General features: G+C 36.3%; 2 protein-coding genes across 3 annotated transcripts in view; one reads left to right on the top strand and one right to left on the bottom strand.

Moving 5' to 3' along the window:
- LOC135222961 (homeotic protein ultrabithorax-like) overlaps positions 1–12,500 on the bottom strand; it is a 1,489,261-nt gene that overhangs the window by 1,341,977 nt on the left and 134,784 nt on the right. Inside the window, exon 5 of one of the 2 annotated variants that reach the window (XM_064261439.1) lies at positions 10,999–11,113. The gene's annotated coding sequence lies outside the window, so the exon portion shown is untranslated. Of the gene's footprint in view, positions 1–7,675; positions 7,783–10,998; positions 11,114–12,500 lie in introns of those variants that run through there. The other variant, XM_064261433.1, reaches the window with a different exon arrangement.
- Positions 1–12,500, top strand: part of LOC135222963 (uncharacterized) — a 73,232-nt gene that overhangs the window by 9,805 nt on the left and 50,927 nt on the right. The window lies entirely within an intron of this gene.

Genomic DNA, 12,500 nt, shown 5'->3' with positions numbered 1-12,500 from the left:
CAATATTCCGATGTGTATACATTTCTCTGCAGTGTGGTCTCAAGGAGTGCTAATTTGTTAAATTGTAGTTGGCGTATATTTATGAACGGAACTTACCCACAACCAATAGAGCAAGTTTATTCACTTGCTGAATTTTCATTTACCATAATTCTTATTTCAATTTGTACGAATCGAGATGTGTTTTAATGGCTGCGCTAAGGAGAGATCCCAGCTGCCATTCGCCCTAAACGTATTCCAGTTCAATTCACAAATGTTTCAAAAGTCCATGCAACGAATTACTACCTTAATACAGTTCTTGCGTTTTAATAACTTAATTACAATTTTACATATTTATTTATTTATTTGTTCATTTATTCTTTTTTTTCTAATACCTGATCTCTTCTTTCTGTATTTCCTATAACCTTCTGTTACTCCTTTCAAATGATCACCACGTTCTTTGGAAGCATGAATTTCAGGTCAATGGTCCCTATGGGCTTGTTCCATATGAATAGGGTTAATCTTCTGAATAATAATAATAATAATAATAATAATAATAATAATAATAATAATAATAATAATAATAATAATTATAATCAATAATAATAATAATAATAATAATAATAATAATAATAATAATAATAATAATAATAATAATATCCTTGTTTCTTCCCTGTAAAAAATCACAACTTAAAAAATAAGAAAAAAAAAGTCTAAACACTGCACCATCCTAATCCTATTGCCAAAGTTAGAACAGGAGTGATAAAAAACCCCACACTGAATACTCCTCACGGAGCGTTGAAGCATTAGCGAGGATATCCACGGAATCACTTATAGAGAATTAGACATCATCTGCATGCATGCTCTGAAATGATTAGTCGTTGCATCACAAGCAACAACTGTTCTTGTCAGGTGTCTCATGGTTTTGCGTTCTTCTTCTTCTTCTTCTCTCTCTCTCTCTCTCTCTCTCTCTCTCTCTCTCTCTCTCTCTCTGCATCGTTTTTTATCATTGTTTTCCTTGTTTTCATGCTTTGTATGTTTAATTCTGTTTATTTCCTTACACGAAAGAAACCTTGGGACCCCAAACGGTCGAACTGTCTCACCCACGTCATGAAAAAACATACACACGTATTATCGATTAATCATCGCTAATTATAAACTTTTCTCGAACGTAAAGGAAGGTCACTAGACTTTAAAATAGAAAATGTCCCTAGACTTTAAAATAGTGAAGTAATGCGGAATCTGCAATGCCCTAATGAATCATTTCATTAGGTAAATGAACAAATCGTGTAAGTCATCACGACAATTATTCTCCGCAAGACGAATTGAATATGTTCTCTTGATGTTATGTAGCCTGATTTTCATTACAAGGTGATGGAGATAGGATAAGGAAGTGGAAGGAAAAAACTATAATATTTTACAACTTTTTTTAGGAAGGAGAACAATTATAACATTTTACAACCTATTTTTTTAGAAGTCTCCCTCAGCTTCTGTCTTCCAGTCAGTCCAGTTGTTTTCTTCGGTAAAAAAAAAAATAGGGGAAAAGGTACAATAACATCAAAATTATTGGTGAAGAAAGCGAGAATGGTGTACGTGCAAATATTCAAGATCTTATATATATATATATATATAATATATATATATATATATATATAATATATATTATAATATATATATATATATAGTATATATATATATATATTATATATATACGTATGTATATAATATACTATATATATTATAATATATATAGATAATATATATATGTACATATATATATGTATATATATATATATATATATATATATATTATTATATATATAATATTTCATCTGCATATACATTTTGAATATATATTTCCAAATACACCATGTTATTTTGAGATTTTTAAGAACCGAATTGCCGTTCAGGCATGACCATAGGGAACGGCACAGAAATGGGTCGCATTTTAAGCATCGAAATGCTGCGGTTTCTTCCGTTTGTTTCTGTTGAGTGGCGCAGTGAACGTTATCTTTACCAAAAGCCCATCACATCCCCCTTCAGTAATCTCCCCTTCACTAAACTGCTTCCGCAAACACAACAGCACACTAAGAGGCCTCCATTCCCGTTAAGAGGTCTCCTCCAGCCCCATCCAAAAGACTTCACGGAAGATGCACCAGTCTTAATTGAAGCGATTCATCTCCAGTTTCAAAAGAATACTTTTAAAAAAACGTTTTGATTAACTATTTTCTGAAAAAAATAAAAAATATATCTGACACACTTTCGCTTTAGTCCGTAACACGAGTGCATTTATTTTCCTTCCCCTCCGCTTGAAATAATCTCAGTATATTTTCATTCTTCCACGGTCCGAATATTTTCGTAAACCAAAATCTCCGAATTTTAACCCGGGATATTTTCCTATACCAAAATCTCCGAATTAAATCTAAGTGAATTACTGCCTCCCACCTGCACCCTCGCCAACCCACTTTCAAAATGGGTAATAATTATGCAAGGGAAAATAAATACACGCAAACTGAAGATCATAATTAAGTGTGAAATAAAATGTTGATAAAACTGCGATTCTAAATAAAGTCTGCACGAAAATGATATACTGCGCGGCTTTCGATAAAGAATGTGTTGCCTAAAATCTTAATACGAGAACTTACTTAGGTAACGCAAATTATGTCTTCCATTAGAAAATAATTTTTTATCAGAATCATTTCCGAGTCAACTGTATCTGTCAATTCATCCTTTGTTGATCAAGTAAATAATCAAATCAGGTCTCAAGTTTTGGCTTCTTATCCACAGACAAGATTATGCATACTATATACATACACGCATGTATGCATGAACATATTTTATCATCAATGTGCAAAGCAGTTCTACTGTAAATGTTTCGAGTTTGTACGTACGTATATTGTATGCATTATCAATCTGTATGTACGTATATATGTATGCATAATCAATCTTAAATAATGAGCAATATAACAAGTCTTTAATTGAATAAATTGGTATGATTATGCATACTATATACAGGCATGTATGCATAAACTTAACATCAAAGTACAAAGCAATAATACTGTAGTAGACGTCATGAGTTCGTATGTATATATAAATAAATAAACAATCTTAAAATAATGAGCTCTATAACAAGGTTTCATTGTAGTTATTGCAATGATTATGCATACTGCATTTAGGCATGTATACATAAACTCGAATTTGACAGTGTACAAAGCTGTTCTACTGTAAACGTCTTGAGTTCGAATGTCAATCTTAATTAATATCAGCGCACAAAGCGGTTCTACTGTAGATGTCGAGCGTTTGTTCGTATGCATAAATGGGTAATCAATCTTGAAATAATGGGCAATATAACTTGCGTAACGCAACACCACTAATATTAGCAGCGAGAAAACCATCTACCCTTCTCACAGGAACCGACCCGAACCTCTTTGAACGTCTCATTGCAAATGACAATCGCACGGGCGATAAATCACTCACAAGAGCGCAGGGAACGTAACCTAATGGCCAGTCAGGTCGTTAGTAAGTATGCCTAAACGTACGTACGTACACTCGATAGGTTCACGGAGAAGGACAATAAATGTCAGCGGCGCATACCAATGACTGCGTCGCTCGTTCGTCAGATCCTAGCATCATCCTTCCTTCCTTCTACGAGCGCCCTTGTGCATACGGGATTGGCGGATTCCGTTGCACCTGTTGGCGTCAGGTCAAAAGTGGCAAATTTTGCTTTCTGTTCATCCTGCCACAAGCGGTTCTTGGTTGGGGCTATGCGAGATGTAGGAGTTATGGATAACACTGTGATTCCACCATGTTTCATATACGTGTATACACATGGCAAAATATAACCATTCATAATAATTTTCTGATTTTCTGAATAAAATGGAATCCACGGCTATCCAGTTCAAATGAGTTAAAAAAAATTTATATATATAATATATATATATATATATATATATATATATATATATATATATATATATATATATAATATATATATATATCGAAATATATATACTAATACTAATAAACCACTCCGGTCTTGAATAAACACACTCAAATTCGGGGGACCGACTGGCGAGTCAGGAACCAAAGTTACCAGGTCACCAACGATTCAGTTACGCCTCCAGTAATCGAACTCGTCATGATTTTCGATAACCTGCACTGCATCCATGCCTTGTCTCCCCTGCATTCTCCTTCAGGGGGAAGTTTCAATGAAGTGGCAACGGCGCTGTCATCTTTTAAGTAGGCTACAAAACCCATGACGCGTAATAAGGTGGGATGTTGTTGTTGTTGGTCTGGCTTCTTTAATCATAACGTCCAATTTTTCTTTCTCGGTGTCCTTTTGAAAACCTTCTCATCGCCATGTCTGCATAAGGACATATTCCTCGAGTGACAACATGAGCGTTTGCACTCCCATACGGCATAAACAAAACACGCCCTAAAAAAAAGCTTCCTTGTTCAATCTCTTCAGTTGTTTAAAACTCGGGTGACTTCAAAAGTGACGGCGAGCGAGAGGTTTACATTAGATCTTTGTGAAGGAAGATGAATCTGTATTCGGACACTGAGACAGGTCTTTCAGACCTCTGAATTCGAAAGCACTGAATAAAGAGGAAGCTTTGATCCTTACGTGCAATACGTGCATAGTTCAGTACGTGTATGTATATATATGCATAGTTAAGTCAGTACGTTATATATATATATTTATCTATATATGTACTATATATATATAATTATAATATATATATCTATATTTTAAATATGTATATATATTTGTATATTATTATTATATATATATATTTATCTATATATATGTATGCATATATACTACATAATATAATATGTATATATATATATATATATATATATATATATCATATATATATATATATATATATATATATATATACTTATACATACATACATACATATATATATATATATATATATATATATATATATATATATATACATACATATATATATATATATATATATATTATATATATATATATATATATATATATATATATATATATATGCACAGCACGGAAGCCACGCGTGTAAAAAGTGTTTGGTAATTTAGATTTACCCAACTGTTACTAAAATTTCGAGTGGCATAAAAAAAAATTGCGCAGAGCAGAATTATTTAGCCATAAAATTCAATAAACGCAACACCAATAATTGGTAAAACGTGTCGTTTATGGTATTCTCAGATTCTGAATTAGCTAACTACACTCCACTCCAATTATGCTAGAAATTACAACCTTTAAGATTATGAAGCGAGACGAGCTAATTTGGAGGGCTGGTAGGCGGTGGACGAGCAACACCAAGGAGAAGAGGAGAGAGAGAGAGAGAGAGAGAGAGAGAGAGAGAGAGAGAGAGAGAGAGAGCATTTTCCCTTAAAAAACTAAGGAGAGAGAGGGCAACAGATTTCTCTTTCCGAGAGTTTATTAAAATTGACTAAGATCTCTAAAAGCGAAGAGAGAGAGAGAGAGAGAGAGAGAGAGAGAGAGAGATGTTAGGGCCATTCTCCGCACTTAAGAAATTTCTCCCCTGGCGTAATCCTTAACTTGGATCAAATGTTCACCTCAGGAATACAGACTTCACTTATACCCAATTACAAAAGCAACTGCTCAGCCTGCTATCTGTTTTTGGCAAGCTGGATGGGGGACCTCAGGTGGGCCACTCGCAGTCCTAACATCAAATGAGGTGCATTTATAAATGTGGCGCTGGATAACGCTGCTTAACACACGCCTATCTTTTTTTTCTTTTTTTTTCTGGAAATTTGGGTGGGGCGCCCGGGGATGGAGGGTCAGGTGAAAAAGTTGTTTCGAAGTTAATTTTCGATGTTTGTCTACATTTGTATATATAATCTTACCTTTTATATATATTATATATATATATATATAATACACATATACATATATATATATATATATATATATATTATTATATAATATATATATAATTAAATCTCTTAATAATGGAATAATTCTAACATAAGTAAAATCAATTTACTATGTAAACAAGTTTAATCCTTCACGACTGCACAACGGAAAGCTATACCCACATTTTAACAGCGTGAAAATGTAAACAAAACACCTGTGAAAGAAAAGGGAAACCGTAAATAAGAAACGAAACTTCGGAGGCAGACGGGAAGGAGGAGGAGGAGGAGGAAGAAGAAGAAGAGAGAGAGAGAGAGAGAGAGAGAGAGAGAGAGAGAGAGATAAAGATAGAAGGCGCATTAAGCCATCTCTAATGCCTGGGGACTTTGATACACGAGAATGAGAGTTGTTGGCCGAGAGGAGGAACATGCCCTAACTTCTCCAAGTCCAGTAACATAGTTCAGGCTCTGGAACACAGCACTTATAGCCCAGGCAAATGTGCGATACCACGGGGATAGATAAATTGTAAATTCATTTCATGTGTTCCCTCGACCGCTGCTGCAACGCCTTTAAATATTCATCAATTTATTTCCCGGTTATCCGAAGTCGTAAGTTTGACCAGAGGCTCCGTGGGAATGTTAATCGCCGCTTTGTCGCAATGGGCCCATGAACATGTTAGGGCACGTTGCCCTCATACACTACTTCTGCTGCTGCTGAAGCTGCTGCTGCTGCTACTACTCCTACTCCTACTACTACTACTGCTCCTACTCCTGCAACCCTTCTTATTCCTCGCTATAACTATTCCTCCTCCTCCTCTTTCCTCACCCAGCATCCACTCCTCTTACTCCTCCTTCTTCTCTTGACCCATCTCAACGGCCGCCTCCTCCTCCTCCTCCTGCTTTTCCTCCTCCCCCTCCACCATCACCAACCCCCATCCAGTTCTTTTCTCTTGCAGCATCCAGAGTGTGAGTGTGGTTGTGCAGAAGAGCAAGAGTAGGAGGAGGAGGAGGAGGAGGAGGAGGAGGAGGAGGGAGGAGTGGCCCTAAGGCCACACATGCTTCCCTTCAGCCCTTGTGGTGGCCCCAGTGGCCCTTTCGTCGTCTCCTTGTAAAGCCAGACTCGACCGAGCTCTCTCTCTCTCCGTTCTTGGGTCTAAAATGCACATGCTGATTACCGAACCAATAGTCCTCCCCTCCCTCCCCCCTACCCCTCCCCCCGCAAACCCTCTCCATTCCCGTGGCCAAACCCCCAATCTCGAGCCCTGCCACCGCCTACCGACTCTTCGAAGCCGCCACCCCTGCCCCCGCCCCTGTCGGTCGGCCCATAACCGAGAGACAGCCCCTCGCGCCCTCCACCCCCCCTCCCTCGACCTCCTCCTCCTCCCATTCCTCATGAACGACAAAATTCAAACAATTGGGAATGCGTGGAGGTGGACATTCCCCATAGAGGCCGCACATGCCAACGATCCACTGACCGCCTTGCTTGATGTCAGCACAGGGGAGAGAGGAGCATTCACGGCCACCACCCCCCAACCCCCCTTGGGGGGTCGTCCTCCAGCCTAAAGACCTGTCACATTAAAAAACTTGAACGTCATCTAGGCCTCGCACCTACGTCTGAACACTCATGCGCGCTGATGCTTTCGAGCTCACGGTTGTGACAGCTTATCCTCTCTCCTTTTTTTTTTTTTTTTTTTTTTGTTACGTACGAATATCTATAAGTAACACTCACAAAAAGATTTTCAATTCACTCCTAAAACTCGCCAGTCATATTTCAGGATGAAACAAGTACAGAAAAGGATCAGAAAACGGTGTACTTACGTTCCGCAAATAAAGGAGGGTAGAGTGTATGCAAGACCAACACAGAAGTAACCCTGCAAGAATTTTATTGCCCTCCCAGCGCCCGATTTTCCACCCGAGGGACGGACGAGGTGGGTGGCGGGCGGTCCCTTGCGCTGGTAGCGTGCGTGGCTTCCAGAGGGCAGCACCGCAGAACGGGCCGAAGTGGGCGGAGCCTCCTGATCGCCTAAACGACCGGCAAGCTCTTCCTCCAGGAGACCGAGAGCGAAAGAGAGACGAGGAATAGACGTAAGGGAGAGAGAGAGAGAGAGAGAGAGAGAGAGAGAGAGCAGGGCCCACACCAATGCTCGGCGACCAGCGAGCAGTCCTTCTTCTCTCTCCGCTAGGAGGCATTGGGGAGCAAAGGCTCTTGTAATACATGTTTGCGGCTTTGCTGGGCCCTTGTTCCTCTGCAGAATAATATGCCTTTATATGCATTAGCCTAATAAAATCCCATGACCCATTATAACCTTGTTTTCGAAAATATTTCCAGAAGCTACGCGTACCTGAAATCCCCCGGGCATCCACCCCGTCGCCCCCCCCCCCCCGACAAAATACGATAAAATAAGACCCTAGATATTACCTTAGCGGGTCGTTATGTGCGGCAAGAAGCATATTTAGGGCCTCCGTGTAAGCCCCGGGCTCATATAATTGTCTGAATAATTCTGATGTAATTCCAAGATCAGTTTCGAATTCGATACAATTTTCCTCTAGTTATTTCTTGATACCTATGCGGAGAGGGGCGGCCTTTAAATACTATTTCGGACGAGTAAAGAAATGCGCGGGGAGGCACGAATTCAGAAATTCGCGTCTTTTTTTTCTAAGTTCTATTTTTCTGAAACTTTTTCTTTTGGATGAAACCGAGCGTGTTTTTTTTTCTTCTTTTAATTTGGGCACGCGACAGCAGAGATGGGGCGTGGGTGGGGGGCCACGCTGCCCTTCACCCTCGACAAAAGGGGAAAAAGAACGGAATGGGGAAAGTGATAGGGACACAGCGAAACCGGCCGTAACTCGACTCACTTATGTTGCAATTTGATTACGTAGCAGTAACGCGAAAGGTATCGGTAATAATTGTCAACAGCAACTTAGCGGTGCAATTGCGCATAAGGGAACGGCTACAGTTATGGCACTGTTTCTTACCTATATTTCCAAAATGTTTTCATGCCCATTCCCGAAATTCAATAAGACAGGATGCAACTTCATATGTAGGAATTAGTTTTCATAATAGTTCCGGCGCTCTTCCGCTTTGGTGGAGGTTCGGTCGGGCTCGATCCCGCTCGACGTTGTTCGACGTCCGATTTTCGACGTTTTCGACATACATTCGGCTGCACCACAGCACCGTCCGAAAACTTGGCAATACCAAGAGAGAGGTTCTTTCCTCAGCGAAAGCAGGAAAAAATAAGTGAGAGAGAGAGAGAGGGAGAGAGAGAGAGAGAGAAGAGAGAGAACATTTGCGTGTCCAGGGACTGTAGATGCTTTGTTCCCACACATAAAAAAAAAAAAAAGATGCGCAAACATACTTTCGATAAATAATTGTTAGACAGAAGGCAGAAATAGAACGAAATTAATTTTTCTTTCTCTGAAAGCACTTATAGTCCTAAATTGTCAATGTACTGGCGGAACTTGAAGCGTGATAACCGATAATAAATGAAAAAAAGAAAAGTAATCAAAGTGCAAATATACATGAGAATATATATATATATATATATATATATATATATATATATAATATATATATATATATATATACTATTTTTTTATATATCAAAAGCAACAAAAACAAAATTATAACCACATAGAAGAATATAACGTTTTAAGCGGAAAATAATACTAAACATCTATTCACAATTCATCCCAAAAAAAAATGTAAGAAACCGTGATTATCGAGCAATGAATTAGCGAAAGTCTAGATGGTATGTAAATAAATGAATGCACAAATTAGCTTAGAATTGAATCAGTTCTTATATTTTTTAATGATCTGTTAAGACAAGGTTGCCAATATTATCTCGAAATCATGAGAAAAATTAAAAGCCAAAAGGTTGTAAAATAATAATAATAATAATAATAATAATAATAATAATAATAATAATAATAATAATAATAATAATAATAATAATAATAATATAATATATATATATATATATATATATATATATAATATATATATATATATATATCTATTATTCATAAAATATCAACCACATATAAGAATATAACGAAGAAATAACGTTTAAGCGGAAAATATACTAAACATCTATTCACAATTCATAAAAAAAATGTAAGAAACCGTGATTATCGAGCAATGAATTAGCGAAAGTCTAGATGGTATGTAAATAAATGAATGCACAAATTAGCTTAGAATTGAATCAGTTCTTATATTTTTTAATGATCTGTTAAGACAAGGTTGCCAATATTATCTCGAAATCATGAGAAAAATTAAAAGCCAAAAGGTTGTAAATATAATAATAATATAATAATAAATAATGTCGGCCTAATTATTTTACCGTTTACTGAAATTAAATAAAAATTGCGTCCCACAAATTTAAAATATTTGGCAAAAATAAACTGATAATGTGCATAAAACGAGAATTCATTTCTGAGGTAAAAAAAAAAAAAAGAATTATGTAAAATATACAAAATGTATATATAATACTCTGTAAACCCAATTTGTTAATATTATATATATATATATATATATATATATATATATATATATATATATATATATATATATAGTATATATAAAATCACTCTGTACCCAGTTTGTTTATATATATATATATATATATATAGTATATATATATATATATATAGTATATTATATATATATATATATATATTATGCACTAGTTAATTCATTGTACACAATTAAAAGAATTTTTATAACCTAAACAATCGCTTAACTCCTACCGGTCACAATGAACCGTCTGATGTTTCTAGCGCCGAAGCTTGGAGAACAACTAAAAAAATCAACAAATACGGAATTAAACAATATATAAAAAAAAAACCGCAGCTGACTAGTTCAAACGGCAAGTCAAAACGACGCTAATGCCAAAAAGTTTTGCAACACTTTCACTTGTAATAAAAAAAGCAAAACAACAAAAGCGAGGAAATATTTAACCACCCCGATACTTACGACGCACATAAAACCGAACAGCCGCTCGGATGAAGAGCATCGGGTAAGAAGAGAATGCAAATAAATAAGTAAATAAATAAATAGAGAAGGCAAGAAGGACCACTACTATCAAAGTGTAAAAACACGAAAACTTTAAAACATCTACAGATCAAGTTAAGAAATTACTTACCCGGTCGCTGTTGTTTTTTTTGTTAGAAATCACCGCCGCACCTCCTCGTCATTATCAGGTCTTACGAGCCACAGCGCCCAATTTCGCCTTCATATACTGGCCCGCTTCCGCCGCCCTGCAAACAATGAAATTGTTTATTAAGTATCCCGTGAAAAATAGCGGTTATCAACGAGGACGTTGATGAACGCCGATGGAATCAGATGAACCACTTTATTCCCTACGAACTACACAGAGATAGGGACGCTAATTTCGCAACAACGAAAACGAATCGAAATATATATATTATATATATATATATATATATATATATATATATATATATATATATATATATATATATATACCATTTAAAAAACAATACTTTATTATCAAGTCTTCAGCTGTATGTTGATGTCGCAGCTGCTGTTATTTTCAATAATGACAATTAAAATCTTACGATTATCCTTATTATTAATACTAATAATTTCGTTCCTAAAATTAATGATACAGAGTTTTTGCTGCCGCAAACATCACCGTTAGAGCAAGTAACGCTTACAATATAAAATTAATAATAATAATAATAATAATAATAATAATAATAATAATATACTAATAATAATGATTATTATTATTAAAATATAAAATTATTACTCAAACGCTAATGCAGAAGCTGCCAATAATGAAACTGTTAATGGCGATATACTTAAATTTCAGTAAAAATAAGAAATTATTAACGGGTTTATATCTAAAAACACTACAATGACACCGGTGGAAAAAAACGGCCATGAGAGGTATCATCGCAAGTTTTGCTGTTTTATTATAATTCTAAGAATGATAATAATCGTGACGAAAATAATTTTATTAGGTGCAAATAAAATTCATAACATTAGAGTATCCTGAAACTGCAACTAAACTCTGAAAAAAAAAGAAATAAAAAAAACACAACCAAAATAAGTCAATATAAAATACCGAGCAGCATCTGTATATATATATATATATATATATATATATATATATATATATATATATATATATATATATATATATATATATATATACTCCATAAAATCGCAAACTTGCGGCTCCCTTCTTAAAAGCAAAGTCAGACATTTAGAAAAAAATAAATAAAAAGAAAAAAGGAACTTTCTAACACAAGGTGTCCGCCGTCTCCTCCTAAGAGAGAGAGAGAGAGAGAGAGAGAGAGAGAGAAGAGAGAGAGACGGACGCCTCATGAACGGTCGTTTCCGTGGCAAAGAGGTCGCATCGCCTTCCATAGCAGCAGTCGCTCTCGCCGCTGTGCTGTGTCGCCGCCCCTCAGAACTCCAGCATCTCCCGAAATGGCCTCCAGCCTTACTCTTAAAAAGGGAATATGTGATGAGCAATGGTGCTTGCTGGTGAGAGAGAGTGAGAGAGAGATGGCAATTCATTTGCTTAAGCGCTAAGTCTCAAAATGAGCTCTGTGAGTGCGGGATGATGATGCCGATGTTTACGGACAACAATACCACCTACCGCACATGCGCAGC

This window comes from Macrobrachium nipponense, chromosome 8, assembly GCF_015104395.2.
Source record: "Macrobrachium nipponense isolate FS-2020 chromosome 8, ASM1510439v2, whole genome shotgun sequence".
Classification (NCBI taxonomy): domain Eukaryota; kingdom Metazoa; phylum Arthropoda; class Malacostraca; order Decapoda; family Palaemonidae; genus Macrobrachium; species Macrobrachium nipponense.
Note: the sequence above shows the minus strand (reverse complement) of the source record. Positions and strands in the feature narration are given on the sequence as shown.